At 33.0% G+C, this 26,436-nt stretch overlaps 1 pseudogene across 1 annotated transcript; it reads left to right on the top strand.

The window, feature by feature from the left end:
• The first annotated feature begins 208 nt into the window (after positions 1-208).
• Positions 209-20,696, top strand: LOC124820579 (uncharacterized; annotated as a pseudogene). The gene is made up of 20 exons (XR_015784130.1): positions 209-537; positions 624-693; positions 1,488-1,530; positions 5,320-5,397; positions 5,529-5,610; positions 5,720-5,802; positions 7,583-7,640; positions 8,094-8,204; positions 11,188-11,245; positions 11,439-11,535; positions 12,367-12,402; positions 14,456-14,592; positions 14,767-14,836; positions 14,930-14,983; positions 16,937-17,079; positions 17,791-17,931; positions 19,301-19,540; positions 19,688-19,747; positions 19,999-20,286; positions 20,363-20,696. The product of XR_015784130.1 is annotated as an uncharacterized LOC124820579 (transcript).
• Positions 20,697-26,436: the final 5,740 nt, after the last annotated feature.

Here is a 26,436-nt window from a genome sequence, read left to right as displayed (position 1 = left end):
TAATTTTTTAAATTGTATAATTATTTAAAATTTAAGTAATTATATAAAATAAAATGATAAAAAACATTTATTTTATATTATATCTTTTACTAATTATGATAAAAATTATATTTTATTATTATAACAATAAAACGGATACTCATATTTCTACTAGTTATTATAAAGTGAATGGTTGGGATTGAGATTTGTTCTCTTCAAATTTTGAGTGTTTAAACTTTTACAAAGCTCATAGAACAAATGAGAAATAGATGAAAAGGGAAAGAGAAGACTTGACCAGGGAGCAAGAGTACTACCAGAACCTTAAACGTTCAGAAAAAAAAAGTTTGTTCATTTAGTACTACTACACAGAGGAACACAGAATCACCGTTCCTGGTTCTGTAACCATGCCAAGGGTTTCGGCCAACCCCTCTTCCTCACGCTTTTTCTCCATGGCTTCCACCGTCAGAGCCTACACGCTCCCTATTATTCTCTTCGCCGGAGCCATGTACTACCAGCTCTTCGTTATTCCCAATGCCTTCCCTCGTTCTCATTACGACGGTAATTCCTTCTTTATCAATCAATCTATCTATTTATTTATTTTTTGAGAAACTGATATTTTACTTCTGTTTGTTTGGGTATTGCAGTTTTGCAAATTGAGAGCTATAGTTCTGTTGACAAAGTGAAGGAGGCTTACGAGAACCTTGAATCTAAAATGTAATTCATTCATGTCTCTTTAGATTAGTTTATGGAATGATTTTATTGTATTTTAGCATTTGGCAGTGGTAACTGTGAATATACTCTAAATTTTGCAAATACCTCTTTCTTTTTTTGCTAAAAGAATTTCAAGAAGCTAAAGTAAAAGTGGTTATTTTCTCAATATAAAGTAACCTAAACGCACAATTGAACATTTGCTATGTGCATGGATTGAATTTGTGATGTGATTTAGGAGTATGCTTTTCCCATCCACAATTTGAAACTCTGATTTATGTGTAAAGACTGTGGATGACCAGATATGGATAAAGTGAATTCTTATTCACTGCCTGATTTATTTTGAACATTTAGTCTTAAAAAGCGTGTATGGTGCAAGATGAAGGGATAGTTAAATGATTGGTTTCTGCATTTGCTGTTTGAGATGAGTAGTGACTAGGTTAGTCATCAGTGCTCACTCTGCCTAGCTTATTTACTGTAGCTTGGTTATTTTATTTTCTTACATTTTCTATTAAGTTTATTTTTAGTCAAGGCACCTTAGATGTGTGTGTACTTTTTTTTTTTAAATTGGAGTTTTTATTCTATGTAAAAATTGTTTAATTGCCATAATAGGGTAGTTAGGATTCTTTTAGCAAAATTTCAGATAAAAAATAGTGATTTTGTTTTTTCATGCAGTTTGTTGAATATGTTTTCTGGTCTTAGTTTGTTGAGTTTGCTTAAACTTTTGTGGAGCATTCTGTGTGCCATGTTACCTGACATGCTATTAATAATCTTATGACATTAGTTAAATTGTGTTTCAGGAATTCTGCGGAGGAAGCTTTTGATACTCACAAGTTTTTAAAGGTAATTGAGGGGTCATTTATCAGCTATCTTGTCTATCAGTCAAATTGCTGTATGGTGCACAAAATCCTCCTAAGAACAAAATTCTCCTAAGGTGATAGTGACTTTGGTATTATGAGGTGCTCAAATCCCACATCAAGTAATATGGGAGGTTCGGTGGAGTATCAAGTGCTTGGTTCTTCCCCCTTAATAACTAGCTTTTGAGGGTAGATTCTCCAAGTACTTTGTGGTACTCATCAATCATATGGCTTTAAGACCACCCTGATATGATAAAGGATCATTGCACTTGGTTTACACTTTGGCCAAATCTAGTTTTAACTTTTATGTTTATTGTGTTGGTTTCATGATTCAATTTGTTTTCTTAGGACCATTTTGATTCCCATTATATAAATTATACTTAATACTTCCAAACAGAGACCGTTGAATTTATTTGAATGAATCCCATCAACATAGTTTTAAGGATACAAATCTGCTTAATCAGAGATCAACATCTACTACCTTGACGTTGAACTGCACCTGCCTTAATGTGGTTTTGCAAACAGTGTTGGAATGATGTGACTAGAGGAAACTTTGTTTATATACGTGAGTTTCAAATATATAGTTGAAGTATGGTCTTTCTATTGAAGTTAGCCTAGTGGGAATTGGTGAATAGGAAGAACCATGGCTTTTCAATTAGATTGAATTCTGCATACAAAATTTGATTGTCGTTGTTGGTATTGGTATCTAGAGGGAGTCCCCCTGCAGGTAGATGATATTCAGGCCAATGAAGTGTTGAAGTTAGATATCTTATTGTAACTTGTAGTTCAAGTTCGAACACCATTTAGTTTTTCCCTTTTCATGGAGGTTGAACCTTACCATGCTATGTGTTGACACTCTTACATCGATTAGAGATAAGACCAATTTAAAATATATAAGTATAAACCTCACCTTACAAGTTGGTTTTGTAGGGTTGTGTTAGGCTTAAAGTCCACCACTTCTTAACATGATATCTATAGCTTAAGGTTCTTTTGAAAAACAAAATTTTCGTCGCCCCTACCACTGCAACCACCGCCATTGTCGACTGTCGCTGCCAATGTCGTTAGAGTTCTAGTTTTGGCCGACGACCATACGGTTTTGATCGTCTTGGCCAGGTGACCACCGAGCCGTCAACGACGCATTCATTAGATCTCCCACGCCCTTATGTGCCTCTTGAAGTTCTTGTTGCGCGTGATGACGAGTCCCAACTCCTCTTCGATAGCTACTACTGTGAAAATGGGCCACCCGGTCGGCCCACCACGGGTTGGTCACTTAGTGAACAAACCCAACCCAACTCACTTATTAGCGAGTAGAAAAAATTTCAACCCGGTCCAGCCCACCATTGGTTGGTGGGTTAAACGAGTTAGCTCACTGAGTCACTTAATTACAAGTTTTTATTTTTCAATTAAAAGAAATAACAAAAATTTTCTAATTCAAATCTAAACAAAGGAGAAGGGTCTTACATTAGATTTATGATCAATCAAACATAAGATTTTATTCACACAAAGATATCACAAAAATGATAGGATATAATATGATAGGTTATAATGGGTAACAGGTGCAGGACAAAGGAAACCGTTTAGGAATTAATTTTTGTTGGGTAGTTGGAAGTGGGTTGCCTTTATAAGAAGGCAGGGGGGTTTGGTAGAAGGGAGCTTTTTGATATTCAGTGTATTGACAGGAGGTTGTTCCTGTGAAGGGAGAGTGCTCCCTTGGGGAAAGATTGTAAGCACTTCATTCTTTGATTACAAAAGCAAAATACATTCATATGCTTTCTTTTGTGTGTGAGTGGGTACTGTGAGGAGTGAAAGATTGGTTTCTTGTCAAAAGAAACCTAACAAATTGGTCCGACCTGCCAGATCCTTGGGAGAGGAGCGAGATGGAAGCAAGAATGAATGTGCTGGAAGGAAGGTGTGATAGCAGAATGGAGAAGAAATATCCAAGAAATAAAAGAAATGCGGTAGAAATCCAAGAATCACAGAAAGGGCTCAGAAAGAAGTAAGAAATCTATCAAGAAAGGAAAGAAAGAGGGAGCAACAGGTAGGGATTAGGGATGACAAAAAAATCCGCGCCCGCGGATATCCGCGGATAAAGTCTGCGACGGATAGTTAATATCCGCGGATATTTACTACCCGCAACCCGCGGATAGCGGATATTTTAATACCCGCTTATAAACGGGTCGGGTGCGGATATTATGCTATCCGTACCCGCGGATACCCGCTACCCGCAAAAAATAAAAATAAAAATTTAATTTATGTTTTATTAAGTTAAATTTAATTAAAATTAACATTAATTTATATTTTACAAGATTAAATTTAATTAAAATTGAATTAAAATTTATATTTAATTTAATTTATATTATATTTTATATATTTTTTGTAATTCTATTTAAATTTTATTTTAATAATTTATTAAAATATTTTTTTTTTAAATATTTGCGGGTTTCCGCGGATATCCACGGGTATCCGCGGGTTTTAAAATACCCGCGGATATTTTTTAAGCGAGTATCCGTGCGAGTAGCGGGTGGATTTTTTTTTGTCGGGTCGGGTTGCGGGTAGGCACTATCCGTGCCCGACCCGACCCGACCAGTTGCCATCCCTAGTAGGGATGTTGTGCAAGATAGTATGCTAGACATCAAGAAAACCAAGAAACTTTTAGATAGAGGAGAAAATTCAACCAATGGGGAGAAGACAAGAGAAACGGATAACAGTGCAGAGGACGGGGTTCTCCAAAACTGTGATGGAGATATTGTTGGTGTTGCTGCTCAGGACGTGGCAAAAGCTGTTCTTTCTGGGAAGGAAAGAGAGATATCAGTGGAGAACACAAAAACTGTGATGGAGACATTGTTGGTGTTGCTGCCCAGGAAGTGGCAAAAGTTGTTGTTTCTGAGAAGGAAAGAGAAAGAGATATCAGTTTCCGTTTCAATATTTTGTAAAATGACTAACTCAACAAAAAATACTTATTAGAAATATGACTTATATAGAGAGATAATTAAGGCAGCCAATTTTTATGATAGTATAAGAGCTTATCTTAGATCGATTATTTGGTCAGGTGAATTTGCCACATTCCAAGCTGGTAGTCCCGGGCAAGAGGGGGAGTGTTGCTCCAGATTGTAAAGAAAACTTGAAAGGAGCAGCCGAAAGTAGAGTGAAACTAAAATTTCTGAAAGGTAAATCTGAAACGTGTCTAAGAAAACATGAAAGCATGATGCTAAGTTACACACTCCAATATATAAAGTATAATATTACAAAAGTCATATAAGGACCATGGAGAAAGCCCAATTAGTTGAGATTTCGGTATCCTCTCCACAGTTTTGAGTTATTGGTAGGCTCCCCACAGTCAAAAGGGCTAATAATATTGGAGTGCTAGTAACAACTGTGATTCAAATAAGTATCTCTTATTAGAAAGAACAATGATGTGAGTTAGGTCCCAAGTCCTAATTCAGAGAAAGACTAAATTCATTTAACTTGTGATATGTAAACTGCATGTGATTATTGGCGTGCAGTGTAATTATTATGAAATTAATATGCAGAAACTGTTTTGGATATCATTACTCACAAACATGTTATGAAGAAGTGGGTTTGCATTCATGACTTGGGACTGTAGTACTCTTATTTATAAATTGGTATTTCTTTTTTCTACCTTATGCCTTGGTACTTTAACACGGTTTTAAGTATTACTCATGATTTTTGTTTGATTGCTGTTCTCTACCACACTAGCATTGTGGATTTACTATGGTTTTATTTATGTGATTTGAAATGAGCGCATGCTTTACAGATTCGATATGCGTATGAGTTGCTGACAAATCCTTTATGGAAAAGAGACTATGACATATTTGGTATTGATGAACAACTTGTGAGTACTCTCTTTTGCATCCTTTTAAACTTGTGTCTGTTTTTAAGATCTCTCTTGTAAATGTTTGTATCGTCCCTGATTACTATCATCTCCAAGCGGTTTCATTAAATGATATAATTATACAATGGTAGCATATTGTTGAGAGTGCCAGCAAGCATTATGCAGGGAAACATATTTCAGAATTGGACTTCCCTTTACTACAGGCTCAATCTGGTTAGTCAAAACATTCATTAGATGTGATACCTTTTTTTTTTGAAGTTTTCAATGGATATGTGACATGGAAATTCTTTTATTGATGGATGCAAAATTTTTTACCTCTTAGGATCTGTGGATCATTCTTCTAAAGTCATTACAGCTAGTGACTTCCAGTATATATTTCCAGATGTTAAGCCATGGCTAATGCAGGTACATATGCTGATATATTGTAACAAATGTGATCACCGTTTAACTTTCATGCTAAATTATTCTTGTTATTTTTAATTCATTTTTATTTTGTGTAACTAAATTAACTGTGCTTTACCACTATTGACCTCCATAACTACTGAATGAAATTAAAACTCTTTTCAATTAAATTATATTATATTTAATTGAATAAAAATCTGAGTTTCTGAAACTGTATTGACTATTAAATTTTGTATTTTTTTTTCATGATGCCTTAAATATTGGTTTCTACACTTGTATCGGAGTATTTCACTAATTGATCCTAAAGCTTTGGATCAAATCAATTATCCCTAAAGCTTTGAAAGTGAATTTAAGCCTAACTTAACTTACAAAGCCATGTTTTTAGGAAGAATAATTAACGAGTTAAACAAAAGTAACATAAATCATGTCTCCTTATAAAAATATTCTTGGCAGCCTCAACAGTCATTTTTCGTATTTCAATCTCAGACACAATGACATCAACTTTAGCTTCATTGAGTATAGCCACAACCTAGCAAGAACACTGCTTGCATCAGTGTTAGGAAGTTAAAATTATACGAGAGGAGGAACAAAAAAGGAGGGAAGTAAAGGCCGAACAGTATAAATAAACTAATACCGAACGGTAGCCGAGAGGGAAGAGGGAATTAAAGGCCGAATAGTATCAATAAGCTAATACCGAACGGTAGCTGAAAGGGAGGAGGGAAGTAAAGGCCGAACGGTATAAATAAACTAATACCGAATGGTAGCGAGTTAGAAGTAGACTGTTTTACCAGTTAGGAAGGGGTGTGGAATGAGATACTATAAATAGTTTTTCTGTAATTCTGTTCAGTAGGATATTTCTTTTGAGTATAGACTGGACATATTTTCCTGTGGAGGAAGGTAGGCTTCCTTGGGGGAGTGCATACTTGTATTTTTGATACTTTACAGAATCAATAATAGATAATACATACTTTCATTTATGTTGTTTGAGTGTTGAAGTGAGAAGAGAGTATAGATTGGGTTACTTTCACAAAGTAACCTAACAGATTTGGTCCGAATGAAGCGCGTGTGAAGAAGAAGAATGAAGGGAAGGGTGATTGCGATTGAGTCGACGGTAGAAGAGTTGAAAGAGGAGATGAGAGAGATAATCTCCCTTGTGTTGAATATACACATATGGTCCTCTATTTATAATAGAAGAAATATGGACTAAGTCCAAAATACAAATAAGAAATAATAACAAACTAACAAATATAAAAGATAAATATAAAATAAAGATAATATATTTAACAAAATGAACCAAAATGGCATGTCTCATTGAAGTGGCTGCACCTTAATCAAGAGGTGCTAACTCCTGTTCCCTGATTTTAGCACCTTAACCATCCCTTCTTGCACCTTTTGTTGTACTGCTTCAAACATAAGAATTGGGAATGTCATGTGAACTTTCAAGATAACATTTTATTTTTTGATGATATTGGAACATTATTTTGCAAAAAGAAATGTGGTGGTATTTGTGAGACTATAACTATATGTTGGTAAATTATTTGTTTCTCATCGTGTTATTCGACGAAATTGAAAACTAGTCATATTTAATCTCATTTTGTAAATTGGAAAGATATTCATCAGCTTTCTTCATTTTTTAGTAAGATGATGCCTCTTGAAAGATATATTTGATCAATCTTTCTTGTAAAGATTGTATATCACCAGTCTTGCCTGCTTCCATAATTTTTATCTAATTGATTCTTTCAAAAAATTAACTTGAATTTGATGTTGGATGTATTTGTATCAGTTGTATTCATCAGGGAGCGAAAATTGTGCTCAGTTTTCCAAGTCCTGGAATAAAATTGGTAAGTTATTTAAACTTAATTCTGGGCATAAATTTTTTTCTTTGTGCTCGTGTATATTTCTGTGGAAATGTTACCCTTTACTGATTAATAGCATTTAATTTTCTTGAGTTAGTCACTTAGTCTTTAGGTTTTTGAATGATATTGCTAGAAAACGGAGAGAAATTGTCACTGTAAATTGAAATTTTATGAGAAATTTGCAAGCATGTTTCATAGTAAGGAGAGAAAACTTGCAGTTTTAGGTGTATCTTTCTCCTTATCCCTGTTTCTCTCTTTCTCTTGGAAGTTTCCACTTAGTCTTTTTTTGGTCAGTGTTTCCTTCCCTAAACAGTGATAAATTTATGGCACCATTCTTTATATTTTGCATGGATTTAATCTAATTGATATGCAAGCACTTTGTTATTTCAGTCACCAGTTCAAGGACCAGTTTATTCTGATGAATTCCTCTGCTTTTAGCTTCTTTATTAGATGATGTTGCAAACGTTGGTGTGGTGGAACTTGGTGAGAAGGAGCTTGCCATATACCTTGCTGATAGAAGATCAACTGGAAAACCTTTTTTTAGAAATGGTATGTGCTGAATACAGTCAAATTTTTGTTTCTGCCCTTTTGTTTATGTGGGATCCCTCTGCCCTTTTGTTTATGTGGGATCCCTATAAAAAATGAATGTTCCCTTGTTTAAGTAGTTGTTTTATTTGACCCTTCTGTTATATATTTATAAAACAGTTCAATATAAGGAGCATTCTATACAAAACGTGCAATTATTATTTGTAAATTCACTGTAAAGGTTGTTCCATTTTATCCAAATCATACTAGTTCAATGCATGTTGTTTCCGAGTATGTTTCTTTTTGTGTATACTTAATACACACTTGTGTACGAGACTTCTGAGTATTTCTTTATAACAATCGAGTTGCATCTATCCATGAATATCTGTGATAAAACAAATATATTATTGGTGGTTTCCTTCTATGTTGATTAAATATAAATACAAGATGACGACTGTTATGTATCCGAGTAGAGAACGTAACAAGAACACTTCCTCACACACTCTTACAGATAATGAACACAAGATAATTGCTGAATAAACCTCTTTTATTGAAGAAATAACTGAATCAAAGAAAATAAACAATAATTGGGAGCATAATCTCCTTCAGTCACTTAACCTCTCTTACAAAACTCACAAATCAAAAGCATACCTTTAACCCTAGGCTTCTCCTTTATTTATACTAATTAATTCCCTCCCAAAAAGGTATTGAATAATAGAAAATAACCCTATTTATTATAATTACCTGATACGAATATCTTTAGCCTTATTTATTATATTTAACTTATACGTAATAATATACTGAGATATGACTTTATTACTCTAATTATCCTTTGTTGAATATCTTCTCCGAATATCTCTCTTGTTACTTTAATTAATTTCCCGCCCATCTTAACTGCTGTGGCAGTTAGGATGCTTCCTTGTTGCTTCCAACCATTCGGCCATCTTGCTCCCTCCTTTCTACCGTTTGGTCAGCTTGCTCCCTTCCTTCTACCGTTCGGTTAGATCTCTCTCCACTTCTACCATTTGGCCAGCTCGCTCCATGTTGTTAACCGTTCGGCCATCTTGCTCCCCCCTTTCTACCGTTCGGCCCCTGTCCTCTACCGTTCGGTCCCCTTCTCTTTCTCTCCTATACCTCCTTCTCTCATATACTTGTCAGCCCCTAACAACGACCTTATAATAAAATTAAAATAATAGTATACTTTTTAGACAGAAAGCTGTGACTGGCCTAGATTTTTTGTGTAATGGGAGAAAAACACAGTTACATAGATGATATTCCCTAAGGTACCACACATCTGTATTTGGCTTCTCAATAACAGCAAATTTAATAGAGAACTAACTCTTAAGAATGTACATCATCCATTCAATTTCAATATAATTTTCTTTCAATATGGTATTAGAGCATAGTGATCCATGGGCTAAAAGAATATTCCACCACATTACCCTCTGCTACCTGCAGTGACTTAGGCAATGTGGTTGCAAACTCACAGAACTGCAAATAGCAGTGGTTCTGTCATACCTATTCTGCAAGCTCCAATCACGTTTTCTCATAATACTTCAGGGAAACGTGATGACAAAAATTCTTTGCTATGGTGTCAACAATTTAAGCACATAGGTTGCATAATTTAGTTCGACTCTGAAAATTCCTCTTTATTTTCTTTCTGAACAAGATCTTTACTTAATTATGTGACTCCAAATTATCTTGTTTGGAAACAACAAGATCAAATGTTTAATCTGGTTACAATCGTCTCTTTCTAGTCCCATTCTTGCTCTCTTTATTCTCGCCCATGAACTGCGACAGCATAATTATAGGAAGATAACTATTTCAGACTAAACATTTTCTCCATCAATAAATGTTGGCAAAACACCTATGCATTCTCAGTCAAACTTCAATGATGATTCGGTTCAACTTGATAGCAATGTTATTGAAAAATGGCCATGGTGGAAAGCAGTGGTGGATATTTTGCTGCTTGCAACAACATAGACCTGAAATATGTTGGAAAATAAATAATTATTTTATTAATAACAACCACACCAGATACATTCTCATAGTCCCTATTTGTAATATCAAAACCTTTGAGAAGAGAAAATAAAATTATGCTGAAATGAATAAGATTCTGAAGATATTTTTTCCTAATTACTTTGAAGATATTGAGAATATATTTTATCATAATAATATACTATTTACAACACTTCCCCTCAAGTTAGTAAATAAATATTAATCATTCTCAATTTGTTAATAAAATCCTCAAATCTACCTTGAGGAAGTCCTTTATTGGAAATGCCTACTGTTTGAAATTCTTTAAGATACAAGAGAGTAGTCATTCCTGAGGCATGTAGCAGTTAATATAGCTTCTGCCCAATAGGATTTGGGAACACACATTTGGAACAGGCAAGCTCTAGCTACTTCTAGAAGATGATGCTTTTTTCTTTCTGCAACTCTGTTTTGTCGTGGAGTGTTACACTTTAAAGTTCATAAACAATACCATTATGAGACAATTTTGGAGAATTCTTGGTTTACATATTCAGTATGCCTAATTTTTTTATGTTTTTCCCAAATTTATTTTGGACAAGATGGAAAAAAGTAACAAAAAATTGAAAAACCTCAGATTTACTTTTCATAATATGTCTATGTGACATGAGTACAATAATCAATAGAAGTAACAAACTGTTGCTCTAAAAAAAAAATTCTATAATAGGGCCCCAAACATCAAAGTGAATCAAGTCAAATGGGAAATTACTCTTTTTACTTGAGATGGAATAATATACATGATGATACTTTGACAGTTGACAAATATTACGTTTGAAGGACTCAACTGACTCTTTGGTGAACAAATGAGGGACCAAGGATTTTATAATGTTGAAGAGGGGATATTATAGATTGCCATTACTTCTAATTTCTACTTGACTTACAAATGCCTGTTTGTGTCTTCAATTTGTCTGTTTTAAGTTTTCGATCATAAAGATAGCATTTGCCTTGTCTTGATGTATTGATAAAAATTGTCCAGGTGTTCCATCTCTTGTTGCCATTCCTGCAGGATGTCGATCTCCTAAATGTATTAGGAGGTGAGTTTTATTATTTAACCAAGGGTTCATTTGAGATTAGAAAATAGGAGTTTCGATTTTTTTAAACTTTACTAACATGTTAGTTCACATTTGGATAAGTAGGTCAATACTCATTATTATATCATGTTTGTAGTCTACTTGCACTAGTTATTTCTACTAAATGTAGTTACTATAAATTATTTTCTTGTGTCAGGTTTAATAGTGAGCTTACTGTTGATAAGGTTACAGATTGGTTTGCAACAACTATACTGGGTTTACCTCAAATTAACTACTACTCAAGGGAAACTCTGGTATTTTGTCTAAACGTGTTAAAAATATGATTTAATTATGTTAGAAATACGAATTGATTATATCAAATATATATGATATTATTTGATAGGAAAATATCTTATCAAATATTTCCCATTACTTGGTATAGCTTTCTTCCGTATTATTGTATTTCTACTTCATTATCAAATATTTCCCATTACTTGGTAATGCATTCATGGTATGGCTGGGGTTTTTTTGGTTGGTATAGCTCTATGCCTTCCTCAATCCTAAATAAACATGAAAGTGTTTCTCCTTCTTTCATCTGGCCTTTCTTAAACTTCATTACCAAATTATCATCATTAAACAATCACATATGTCCATGCCATAAAAGTTTAGCATTGTTTTATGTTAGAAGTTGACTGCCTAAAACAACCTCCACTTTTATCTAGGCTCAGAATATGCTTTGTAAATATTTGAAACAATACATAGAAAAGGGTGGAGTTTATGAAATGATACCAGATTAACCAAAAACAAAGTGAATAAGTGATAACCAAATACATGATAATATTTTTTTATTTGGTCTATACTTATAGAAATAGGTATATCATTGAATATTGACCAATTCAGTTATTATTCTTAGAAAGGGTCCTTTTAAAATAATGAAAATATTTTTTTTGCAATAAGGACAACTGAACAAAGATTTTAAACAAGTTCATGGCATATCTAATGAATTTGAAAACTAACTCCTATTGGGTTATCTTGCTTTCATTGTTATTGTCCAACTAACTTGATTTGCTTTTGGAATATAAGTTATCTATTGAGAGTTTTAATGGTTACTAAGGGTATTTGGAATGCCACTTCCAAAATTTCAGGTACCAAATTTTCTTGGTAAAACTAGCCATCATAAGGTACAAATACATTGCTCTTCTTTTATCTACATATTTTTCTCTCTGATTTCTTAGCTTAAATATCGTTCTTATATTTTCCACCTACTAGTAAACTTCTGTACTTTCATTACACATTTTTATTGAATAAAGTTTAATTTTTATTTAAGTTGCTAATTGTTTGAGGAAAATTATATTTTAGGAATGCTTGCTGAAATTATTTCAAATTACGGAAGATGAGGGCAGTTAATAAATTAAAAAATATTGTTCATTAATTCAAAATATATGCCAAACACTTCATAACACAGTTTTCATATTATTGTGTAGATCTTTTACTGAATTTCTGGAGTAACTGATAGAGGTTAATGAGAAGTCAATTTTATCCAATGTAACACTAGGTTACAAATGGCTGTAATGTATCTGTAAATTGTTGCTCAGTTTCCTTGCTTAGTAATTTGTAACCTGTACATTTGCAATAGCTTAAAAATATGGCCTGAAAAATAGTGACCAGTCAATCCTTTTTTAAAGAAAATGCTAAACTACTATTGTCCAGTGGTGTAATATTCTTTTTGAGCATGTCATTGGAAACACATTAACCACTTTTCTTCTGTATCTTAAGTTTTCTGCCCTAATTCTTGCCAATGAGCAACAACTACTGTTACTCACTACCATGTTTTGTCTTGTGGCAGCAATAATGCATTTAATAAATCAGTCTTCTTCCATAATATACGTAAACAATACTTTTTGAGTCATGAATTTTGACATTCAGTTTGTGCTTGGTTGACCAGAAAATATGCTGGTAGAAAATGGTGCTATGAAAGGTTTTAAATAACTATTACTTATGTTTGGTTTTGATTAATCTTGGAGAAGAAAAATCCTTTTGGTTTCAAAGGCTCCATCTTTTACTCGTTATACAACTTTTGTCCTCCTTTGCAATTAGCTTGTAGATGTTCAAAAAAGAATTTTCCACCTCAGGGCCAAGTTTCAAGGTTAAGGAAAATTGGAAAGTTAATTTTTCTTATCCACTCCATCTTTCATCCAATTAGGAGCTACGATTTAAACCTTGATAAGAGAATAAGAAATGAAAATATCATTGGAGGGAGGGGACGGTGTTACGTTGTTGGATTCATGGATAAAGAAAAGAAAGATAAAAAACAAAAAAAAAAACTTTCTTCTTTGTCTTTTATTTAATAGTTTTTCCCTTTTATAAGGCCTTGCATACACTATAGGTAAAGGTGTCTTGTAGTGACACTTATCTCTAACCTAACAGAAATATTCTTTTAGGACAGAGGAATACAGTTGCCATATAGACTAGTCAACCCTACAAAATATAATCCCTAAATCTGATGGGCTTGGTGATGATGTGTGTGGGCCTAGATGGGGGGTGTTGGTATCAGACGGTGTGAAGCTGAGGAAAAGGAAGGACCAAGAAAAAAATGGAAGAAGAAGTCAAAATAAATGAAATCAGTTGGGATGGGGTTTGTCATGCAAAAATTCTTCCAAAAGGAAGCTGAATAGCTCATAATTTTGGGAGATCTGTGCATTGGGTCCCTGATCTTCTGGTGACCAAATTCTACTTCATTCTGTTTTTTCCTGGTGTCCATTGTGGATTTGGTGTGGGATACAATTTCCGTTCTGAAGTATGAATATTGTTGCAAAATTTGAGTTGAAGAGATAAACAACATGATCAAGAGGATGGACAACAGTAAAATTGTTGGTCTTGATGGTACCCCTATTAAAGTTTTGAAATTTGTAAGAGAATAATGTATCTTTTAATTCAATAAGCATTTAACGGGATCTTGAGATCTAAGACAATGCTAGGTGAGTGGAGGAGGAATCCTTTAGTACTTATATACAAGAACAAAAGAGACACTTACAATTATTTAAACTCAAAGGTCCAATCTATTTTGGAGAAATAGTAATTCACTTTTGTTTGGATGCCCTCTGAACAATTATTTCCTGGAAATAATATATTCCTAACACCCACTTAGTCTTGTTTGGATGCCCTCTGATTGAGTAGATCTACACTTGAATTTATCTGTTTTAAGGTTTACTTGCTGTGGATCATCGCATATAGGTAAAAGTCCTCTTTTTCTCAACATTTGGTGAGCGTGCTGCCCCATTTATACGACAAGCAGCTAAAGACTATTGGGCTTTTTCTTCATTTGCATTCATTCTCTGGCGGGAAGAGGAATCTTCCTATTGGTTGGGAGCGTAAGTGACAATTTTCAGAAAACATGAATCAGGAAAACAATATTCTGCATTCCATTTTCTGTACAGAAGAGGATGGTGCTATGAATATTGTTATATTTACCAGCCTATTGGTTCATTGCTTGATCTGGCATTGAAGTGTTGAATTTATTTTGTTTATCTGTTTTCAAATTTCAGATTTGGGGTAGAATCAGCCCTGCTATTGTATTTCTTAAAGACCCTGGTGTCAAACCTGTGGTTCACCATGGTTTGTTTCATCTTTCATCATATTACCCCATCACTATACGAATATACTTTTTCTCTTCAAATCCACTGACTATCTATGCATTGTGTATTGCAGGTTCTGTCAACAATTCAATTTTTTCGAACTTGATGGAAAATAATAAGCAGCAAGGTACATGTTTGGTAGCTATAATTTTTCGGAAACGAAAAATTACATATGTATAATTTGTAAAGGTAGGTTGGGAAAATTGGGTGGAGAATCTGCATGTGGGATTAGTGCACTAACTTCAATTGACAGTTGAAAGATCTAGTCCTGAAATAGATGGCATTAACTTCTACTTAGATTGGAATAAACCTTACGTTTTCAGAAAACAAATATGATAGTTGACTCCTGTATGACAATACATTCTAAAACTTTAGTATCAAGTTCGTTCATCTGAAGAGAAATGAAAACAAAAACTGGGATGTCCAATATCATGTAGGCTATGACTTTTGTCTAATTTTTGTCCTCCACACATGTTGCAAGGACCACAATATTAACCCAAAACTGTTTGTCTGTTTGCATACACTTGAGAATTAAACTGTAAAATAATTCTAGAGGGCTTTAAGCCTAACTCAACCCCACAAAACCGGCTTGTAGAAATGAAAACAAAAACTGGGATGTCTAATATCATGTAGGCTATGACTTTTGACTAATTTTTGTCCTCCACACATGTTGCAAGGACCACAATATTAACCCAAAACTGTTTGTCTGTTTGCATACACTTGAGAATTAAACTGTAAAATAATTCTAGAGGGCTTTAAGCCTAACTCAAACCCACAAAACCGGCTTGTAGGATGCACCCACTTATAAACTATGAATTGACCTTATCTCTAGTCGATGTGGAACTTCCAACACACCCCCCTCACGCCGAGGTATATACATCTCGAGCGTGGGATTAGACATATTTAATGGGTGGTCCGATAGTGGCCCGATAGCAGGTGGAACAATATGCCCAGACAACAAATTATCGCTCGGATAGGCTCTAACCATGGCTCTGATACCATGTTAGAAGTAGACTTCTGAGATGATCAAAATCGGGATGTAGGGCACGAAAGATCAACACCATGTAAAATTTGTCTAGTTTCTTTTTGATATCCTCTAATGGGTACGCTTCCAAAAACATCCTGAGTTCTTCGACAGCAGATTGGGCTTCAGTCATGAAGGACAGCATATCATGGTTTGCCATTTTAAGAGATGCATGCTTGTTCGTAGTGTCATAGAGACGTTGAATATTGTTGGCATAAATGCTTTGGGCTTTCTTCCAAAAGGAGTGACAAGTTTTGAAAGCCCTCGAAGATACAAGAAGTTTGGGTTTCACTGATTGCCATAACAGGGCACACAACTGGAAATCTTCTTGTTTCCACTGATAAGCTTTTTCAGTAGGCACATGGCTTCCATCTCGCTCAGGGTGGTCATAATTCCCTTGGCCAAGGAACCACATTTCAACGGCAGCAGACCATTATAGATAATTTTTTCCATTTAGCTTCTCGGAGGTAATTGATGGACTTCCGGAGAAGGAGAGAGTACTGTCAGACGCCATTTCTGAAGAAGACGAATAGTACCAGCGAGGAACAAGAAAACCCTAAGGGTTTAGACGAACGAAACTGTGATAGCGATGGATGATGGTGGCCGGCGGCAGACGGTGGCGGGCGGCGACAGACTGTGGCGCCGGACAGATATTACGAGACAGAAAACAGAGCGGGATCGACCCGCTCTGATACCAACTTTGAGAATTAAATTGTAAAATAATTCTAGAGGGCTTTAAGTCTAACTCAACCCAATAAAACCGACTTGTGGGATGAGGTTTGCACCCACTTATAAACTATGAATTGGCCTTATCTCTAGTCGATGTGGGACTTCCAACACATACTATGTGCCTTTGGCCTTTTTCTTGTCAATTTCTTGTGACTAGGTACTAGCTAGTGATGACTACTTTTATCCGCGTATAACAACAAATACTCCTTGAATGTATATATAAATTACTTTGATCATCTGATGCATATCTTGTTCTATTCAAGGCATTATTAATATTAACTTTTGTTTATATAATGGTAAATTTTTGTTCACCCTGTTTGCTTCCAGAGCTTCGACAACTAAGGAGTATGACATCAATGGAGCTAGGTTGTGATCCTCATGGCTATTCTCGTGCTGGTTATGATACAATGATATGGTATTGTGCTATTGTGGTTGGAAGGCCAAGTCTGGAGCTGAACAGAATGCGTGAAGTATGTCTTCTTAGTCTCGGTTTTGGGCATAATTTGTTTATATTGAGAATTATGCTAATTTTAGTTCCTTATAAAAGTCAAATCACTGTTATCATAATTGATACTTTGGGTTTTGATAGGTTCTTAGTAAAGTAAACTTGAGGCTCTATTCTAGTTTTGGAAATATATGCATAATCTTTCGAAAATGGGGTTTTTACTCTGTTTTTGCATTTTTATTTTGGGTAAATAGCCGGTTCGAAACAAGTATTGCTATATTTTGTTTTTAGTACAAACGCTTTAATTCCATTAATATTGGTTGAACTCTGTAAATAGTTAAGATAAGTCAACACGAATGGTCTTTAGTAATTGTCACTTGTGTTTATTAAAAGTAAAATTAATGTTGACATGCAATTAACTTTGAAGAAACCACTAAGGATTAAATTTGCAAAGCAAAAGGCAAAGAGTCCTTCAAGTTTAATTACATATTAACCTTCATTTTTCTTTTAATAAACACAAACCAATTACTAAAGACCAAACACGTATTCAATTACTTCAACCATAAACAGAGTTTAAATAAAAATTAATGAATTAAAGTTTTTGTATTAAGATTGTAATTAATTTTTCTTGCTGTACTAAAAACAAAATATGTCAATACTTATTATGCTGAACCGACTATTTACCCTTTATTTTTTACAGCTTTAAATTTGGTAGAGTTGTAATTCTGTTCCATAGACTATGTACAGGGTCCAGGAAACATTTTCTAAGTACAGCCAAGTGGATGCCTCATCTGAAAATCAATCCTTAGCTTCAGCTGTGGATGCATTTAAGAGAAGGCGATTGACATTTGCTTGGCTTGATGGTGAAAAGCAAAAGGTATTTTTTTTCTTTCATTTGAATGATTTACGTTTTAGCTTGTTTTTCTAAATAAATTACCCTTCTTTTCTATCAGAGTAAATTTCATAATGCTGATGCTTGGCATCAGTGATTGAATTAACAGAACGTATTAGAGAACTTTTTTAAGAATGCCATTTTCATTTGACAATGACCCATGGGCATCAAAGCAAAAGTTATTCTAAATTGCTTCCCTGACAGCATCTAATCTGCAAGATGATGGCTGTATAATACGTCACTTTGATGAACTAGTCACCTGACCTAATTTCACTCCTAATTCATTAGAATGCTTTATTATGCATATCCATCCAGATTTTACCACGATATAATGTTCAATTTTACATATTCATCCAGGTGTTACTTATCTTTTTAGGATGATGTACTTGTTTTGTTAAATATAAAACGTATTATTTTGTGCTATTATATATGCACAGAGATGGTTTTGTTCACTAGCCTACAGTGGCTTGGAGCCTTGATAATATAAAAGCATAGGTTTTCATATTGTGGAAATTGTGGAAAATAGGGGCATTTGAAATAGGGGCATTTGAAAAAGCATAGGTTTTCATATTCATTTTAGATAATGTAAAAGGGTTCACATTACAGTTATGTTTCACTTGCCTATCATTTCTACTCATTTATTTTGTGTTGCTTTGGCCCACATCCCATTGCATTCATGCCAACACAATATTTGGAACTTGACCTTTTCTTTGGGTTGAGAATCAATTTTGATTATCGTTTACTTATTGTATAACAGATATGGAACAAATATAATCAATTGTATTTATCATTTTCAGACAATATAATAAAGTGAACACCAAGTATCTGAGACACAGTACTTTCTAAACGTCCTCTATTCTTCTCTTTCAACGTGGTGTATGCCAGATTTTTCTTTTGTTTTCACAGTTTCGTATACAAATATTTGAAATGAAAAACATTGAAAACGAGATTTTTCATGTCTTTTTAATTGTCTCTTGAACAGCAAATGAGAGCAAAATCATTTTTTGAACTAAACACGCCCCTAATTCTAATGTTCTTATTCATGTTATTGACAATATTTGCTTAATATCTTTTTATAAATTGGTTTTTAAAAAATTCAGATTTTAGAAATATCTTTTACATAAAGATAAAAATATATTTATTTATTATTTAGATTTAGGAAGATAAGATTGAGGTTTTTTTTAATATTTGAGTCATTTCTTTAAAAATATCTTTTATGTTTTCAAAATCCGAAATCCTAAAATAAGTGAGTCATTTCTTTAAGTTTTTCTGTTGTATTTTGAATTGAAAATACTTTTACATCATCTTTGCTACTATTTCTAACCTGAATTATTTACCTGAATTGATTGTGTAGGATTACTGCCAATTTTACCTTGGTCAAGCGGGTACCGATCACACTTGTGGGCAACGACGGAGTGCGACTGATATTCCTAGGTTGTTTGTCATTCGTTACCTGAGGAATAATAGTGCTGTTGATTTGAGAACAGAACAAAAATCCAAGTGGAAATCATCACTGGTCCAAGATCTAATTAGTGATTCTGATCTTGCAGGCCAGTTTGTCGCTGGGTACAAGGGCGAAGATGATGTTTCACAGGTTTGCCATTTTGCAATAAAAGATTCACAATGACAAATTGCTTTTACATTTCTTTTATAACTTAATGTATTTTCATTTTAAGAACTAATGATGTACAATGACGTAGATGCACAGTTCTTTTAAGATATTTTCTATTTTCATTTGCAGATAACCCACTGGCTTGCAAACATTATTTCTGATGGTGACTCTAGAGACTTACCATTCTTTGTAAGTTTTATCAACTTTTGAATAGGTTTTGTAGGGAAGCCTTATTGTCTGTGGCACATTCAATGTTGAATAAATAACCTTGGCCCTCACTCGGGTATTTAATTTCTGTTTACCGGTTTTCTCTAAATGTTACATTCATTTGTGTGGTCATGATTTCACAATTGCCCAGGTTAATATTTTAAAATGTGAGGTTGTTGATGGGATTAATTTTGTAGTTTACTGATTAAGAAAATACCATCTCCTCGTTGCAGACGCTACGAACTCCTGAGCTTGTCCCGGATGACACAGAACCTATTTGGTCCGTAGCAGCACAAAATATTCCTCTGAAAAATCTGAAGCAGAGTATTCTTGGTAGTCTTAGTGGGCTCTCTATATACCGTGAGGATCCTAGAGTTGGTCCGTTTTTGCTTTTGGGTGCATTAATTTCTTTGGGAACTATATGGCTGCGTAGGAGCCAACAAGTTCATCCTTCTGTACCAAATCAATCTAGTTCCAATCAGCCATCTGAATCAAATCAACCAAGTCAACCCAGTTCCAAGGTAAATTTTGCCCTGATATGTTATCTTGCATTCTTTTCAAACTGTAGGAATTACTTGTATATTTTCATTCTGACAGATGTCTTCACAGGATGAAAAGGAACAAATACCAAGAAACCGGGTCAGGAGTCGGTCAAATAAAAAACCACCCCCTTCTATGACTGATTTTGAACCATCGAATTCTTACCAGGTTCCACTATCAGATTCTGACTCTGAGTAATTTCAGTTTGGTTGCTCCATGAAGGAAAGGAAAATACAAAATGTTAGATGGTCTGAAGGTGGAATTCTTGGTTTGGAGCAAGACAATTGCTTACTTTCAAAATATAATTGATTAATTAAAGATTTTTTAATTGTTTGTGCGGATAATTAGTTACTACTTGAAATAATTTATTAACTATTTTTAACTTGTCTCATTAATGTTTGTTGTGTGGGTTAATGTTTATGGTAGAGTGTATTTAACCAAATTGAATTTTCAAGAGTGGTGAAACAATCCATCACATGTTGATTGGATTCAACTTGAGGTTGATTTAGCGAGAACCAAACAAGTATAAAAGCTTGAATTCATCACCGAATTATCTTAGCTAAATAATAGCATTTTTAGTTTTGAAACCCACACTTATTCAATGTTAACTCCTAAAAGAGTTTCAATGCTTTTCAAATTCTATCAATTTAGGTTTTTCATTATTTTTCACTTCATTGGCTTCTAGTGAGCTTCAGAATCAAAGAAATGAGCAGTCTGACTTTAATGGAATGCACAATGGGATTATTTCGGGGGTATGTTAATTGGGCCCTGATTTAAAATAAGGAAGGCCTCAATCACTTTGGAAATTGCATAAAGTAAGTTTCAATCCAAATATTCAAGTTAAGTTCTAGCATTTCAAATTCAATGATGTAACATAAGAAATAAATGGTTTAAAACTCACTTGGCTTATTTTATATTCAAATGACAGTAATTTTCAGTTAATCAAAATCTATTTACAAGAATAAAATTGTCCTAAATTTACTTTAAGGATTTTAAAGTGAAGCAAATTAAATTGATAAATGCAACAAAGTATCATGAAAATGTATCACCAAATAGATTTTACTATTAATTAGAAATAGTAAATGGTTTCGAACCTTAAAAAAGCACTTTCAAAACAAAAAAAAAACGCATAAAACAATAAAACGAGTTGATTACGTTTGTTTGGTTAGTGGTGAGTTGATAATTCACATTATCATGTTTTTTTTGTTTAATTTGATCTTTTATTTGTATTTTTTTTATTTTTTTATTAGAAAAGATATTTTTTTTATCTTTATTGATATTTTGATTGTTATCTGTTTAGATAATTAATATTTCATAGATAAATTTAAAAAAGACAAGGACAATCTTTTATTGGTATTTTGATTATTATCTCTTTAGATAATTAAGGTTTTATTTAATTATAATTTTGTAGATAAGTAAGAATCATAGAAGATTAAAGAATATATAAATAAAAGCAATTATCAATAGAGCTTATTACCTGAAGTATAAAATCAAGTATAAATTTCAAGTCTAGTCTAAAAGCTATGCATTTTTTAAAATCTATAAATAAAAGGTCTTATATAGTTAAAATTTAATTCTTTGGTGGAGACTTATTTTGGAAGTTGGAGATATTTATTATTATTTTTTCTCTAATGTTCAAAATCTATAAGAGTAACTAATTTCCTTATTTAGAGGAGTTGGACATAGTGTATCTTAACTTTTTGTGATTTTTGCTATATTGAATATATTTCTTTTTCATTACTTGTGTTTTATTCTCGTTCTTAATTGCATGATAATTTATTGAATGAATATTTGATTATTGGACACAATATTAGAACCTATACTAGGATAGAACAATTAATTGATTGTGCATCTAGACATAAAGTTTATCAATTGGTCATTCTAAACATCTGAACTTAATGCTTCATGCAAACTTTTAATAAAAAGATCTAAGACATTAGGGATTTTATTAAGAAGTTTAGACTTACCTCTAAGACATCAAGACTTGTCAAATAGTGGTGTGAATGTTAGAATAGGAATTATAGATATATTGTTTAGTGTTGTCATATAAGACAAAAATCGTTTAGAGAATAGACCATCTAAGTAACCTAGGTTTTGGACTTTAACAATAAGTAGTAAACAAAATAATGCTGGATAGGAAAAGTTGTTTAAAACAGTTGTGTCTAGTGAATAAGCGTTTTATAACTTCCGAAGCCACGAATTGAAGTAATGCTTTCTAGACTAAACTATTTAAACAAATTAGAAGAACATAAAGAGTGTCTAAAAGAAAGTGTCTCTCATTGAAATCTCTGAATAGACTATATGAGTAAAATAAGCTAACTTCTTATGAAAACAGAAGTCTAACTCTCATATAACACTAAGGATAAAAGAGATGTTTCATTCAAATACAATGTTATATCAAGCAAAGCTTCTAGAGAAATTATCGTTTGATAAGTGACTCCTAAACACTTTAACCTTGAAAAAGCATCTTATGTTTATAACATCTAATAAATATACATTTGTCTTACCAAATAATGCCTTTATTAATAAAATGACAAATGATAAAATGTCTTGAACATGCTACACTGCTTAACGCTTATCAACGTTCAAAACATTTTAATGCATATACGAAAAAAATACTTCTATGTTTGTATACCTTGTTTCTTGATATTTGTGCAAAACAATAAGACAGAAGGATATGATCAGGATCATGACATCCAAGAAAAAAGATGTTGTGAGAAAAAAAGAACATTCTAGAAATGTTTCCTTGAAGTCATATGCCCTGTCACATCGCATAAGCTCAAGTTTCGTTTAAGGTTGTGAGAAAAATCTATGAACCCTAAAAGTAGATTAAAGTCAGATTTCACATCTAAAGGATACCAAATCCTCTAAAGTCAACTTATCGGTCTAACGATCATCTTTCAAGAGATATATATATATATATATATATATATATATATATATATATATATATATATATATATATATATATATATATATATAAAAGAAAGCTTGAAGAGAAGATATCGATGAAAAAAAACAAGATAACATAAGAAGAATAACAATGTGAAAAAAAAGAAAAGCTTAAAATGTTCTTACATCATCTGATGCTCAATATCTTTTAAGAGAGAAATCTTTGTAAAGAGAGAAATACTTTCAAGTGTTACAGATTGTATTGTATTTGAACGTATATCCTCTCGCTAAGAGTTATTCGTTTGTACGTTGTAGAAAATCCATTTTTGGATTTGTTGTAAGTTATGGAGAGAACTCAAATACTTGGTTGTTCAACTCAGGTTGAGTTGAACGTTTAGACAGTTGGCTAGGGTTAGATCCTAGAGAGGTTAAACTCCGTCTAATCGTGTTGACTAGAAAACCAAGAGTGGTGAAAATACTCGGTGAGATCTTAGAGAGACAAAACTCGTGTAATCAGAAAATATTAGTGAAATCCTTAAGAGTTCTTAAGTGAGAACTAGGTTTAGTTAAGTTTGAGTGAACCAACATAAAATTTGTAGTTTATTTGTTTTACTATTAAAAAAATTTGACATTTACTCTTGTCACAAAACTAGTGTTTAATACCTCACAATCTTTACACATATTCATATTTTCTTTACAAGGTATTAGACACTGCTTTGCATAAATATTTGAAAAGCTATATTTCATAATTTACGTTTCGTTAAAACCTTTATAAAGCCTTGTGAAACATCATTGTTTGAGAGTATTCTTGTTTGCTAATTTCTGAAACACTAATTAGACACTATTTGTGAAAATATTTTGAAAACACTATTCCCCCCCCCCCCCCTCTAAGGACTTAAGGAAATGATCCAAATCACAATGGAAAGTGAAGGATATCCATCAACCTTCCTCCTCTATTCAAGGGAGAAAAGTTCAATCTCTAAAAACAAAGAATGCTTACACTTCTTGAATCATGTCATATTGACATGTTGGATATTGTACCCAATGGAAACTTCATACCTCTAAATAAAGAATGAATGCATCTTACCAGAAGCTCTTGGACAATGGATCACAAATCAAGGTATGAAGCATCTGAGAATATCAAAGCTCATCTAAGATGAAGACAAAGAAGTCGATCTATGCTTAATGGCTAATCCAACCTATGATACGTCAGACGACTTTGGCAATGAAGTAGACTTTAATGATCTTCACTTTTTTATTAAATCATATGGTGAACTAATGTTTAATTCTTCTAAGCTAGCAAATGCGTCTTAAGAAACAATATAAAAATGTGTCAAAAGAAAATGAAACTTTGAAAAATGATTTAGCATCCTATAAAGACAATTAAGTGTCTTTACAACATTAAATAAGTGGTTTCAATGAAAAAGTTGAAACTTTAAAATTGGCAAACAAATGAGGTTAGATAACAAAATGATGCTTTATTCAAAATATTAAACAAAACTTATGAAGGAATTAGACGTCGAGACATGTTAGTAAATAATAGCAAATATTTCCATGATAAAACAAGTTTTGGCTTTAATGAAAAATTTAGAAATCATTCATGTTCAACAAGGTTCATCAAATTTATTAAAGTAGAAGAAAAAAACTTCAATGATAAGTCCAATTCTGAAGAGAAAAGGACAAGTAAAACTAACAAGGTTGGACCCAACTTTAGATGGGTACTAAAGAATCAAATTATCTCTCTTGCAGATTTGATGGATGATAGGAGATAAACTCCCACCATAATGTCAAGACTATGGACACTCACCCATTATAAAGGAAGAAAGGTATACATTATGAAATCTAAGGAAGAAGAAAAAGGAAGAAACAAAAAATAACGAGAAAGAAGACAAGACAACAAGAATTGGAAAGGTAAGTATGAATGTTGCCTTATCTATTAATCACATATAGGTTCATAGTTAAAATATCATAGGAATCATCGTCTAATGATATCATACTCAATTGTATGATTTGATACACATAGTCTAAAGACATATCATTATGCATGCATGATGTTTAGGATATATTATCCAAAAACGTCTCAACATTTATATTGTTAAGATAAATCGTCTTCTTACTTTGCATTCCTGCATAAAATTTGATGCACATAGCCCAACTAAGAGGCCCATTAAGAATTATCTAGGGAAAAGAAAAGGAAACTTTCAAAAATCACCTTGTCAGCAAAATGGTACCACTAATGCAGAAAAGGCTTTAAACGTCTGTTATTTTGTGCTTTTTACGTCTGATCCCGACCTGACGTCTATTCGGGTGACGTTGATAGGACGTCGAACCCCAATCAGATGTCTATATAGACGTCTGGCCTGTACAGATCGAATGTCTATATAGACGTTTGACCTGTAGATATCTGAAAACTCACTCAAATGTGAAAGATTGGAAATGAAACAGAGTCAGAAACCAAAGTGTATAGGAAGTTAGGAACGCAAAGAGTAGAGAGTTGAAAAGTTTAACTAGACTGCCACATCATTTTATGAAATGAGAATAGAAGAAAACATAGTTAAAACTTACTTTTTATTTTTTTAAAATTTGTAACTAAATATTGCCCGTCCCTAAAATTTAAATAAAATTTTATTTTTAATTCCATAAATTTAGAAATGACTTTTTGTCCCTTAATACAAATTTCATATTTTGAATTCCTCAAATTGAAAACTGTTTTTCTAATATTCCAAATTCAAAATATCTTTTACTCCACAAATTTAAAAACGGCTTTTAATTTTTTTCTCATTGGGAAATAAATAATTTTGATTTCCAAATTTGATGTTATTGAAAATTTATTGATGTAATTATCATTTATTTAATTTGTGAAAAAACCATTTAATAGTCTTTGAAGCATCTTTCTTATTTCTAGCTATCCCTTTGCTTATAATATTGGCACATATGATTGCTACTGACAACTGTAATGATTCTTCCTTTCTTATACTTTTCTTGTTTTTTCTCATGATGGCATGAATAAAGTTTTGACTTTTATGTTTTGATTTTGGGATTAAAGTATAGTTATTTTTATTAATTAAAACTTCGTGCAGCCCCTCTCTCCATCTTCTTTTTCTTTTCTTTCTTTCGTTTCTCTTTCTTACGTGTCTAGATCTTTTTCCTATCTCTTTCCTATCTCAATTTTCACTTCTAATTTTTTATCTTTCTTAAAATTAAATTACACCCAAAACAAATTAAAGAGCTAAATAATA

This window comes from Vigna umbellata, chromosome 2 (assembly GCF_029865625.1).
Source record: "Vigna umbellata cultivar VRB3 chromosome 2, Vumbellata_1.0, whole genome shotgun sequence".
Taxonomy (NCBI): Eukaryota; Viridiplantae; Streptophyta; class Magnoliopsida; order Fabales; family Fabaceae; genus Vigna; species Vigna umbellata.
The sequence above is the reverse complement of the archived record's forward strand: the minus strand, read 5'-3'. Positions and strand labels throughout refer to the sequence as shown.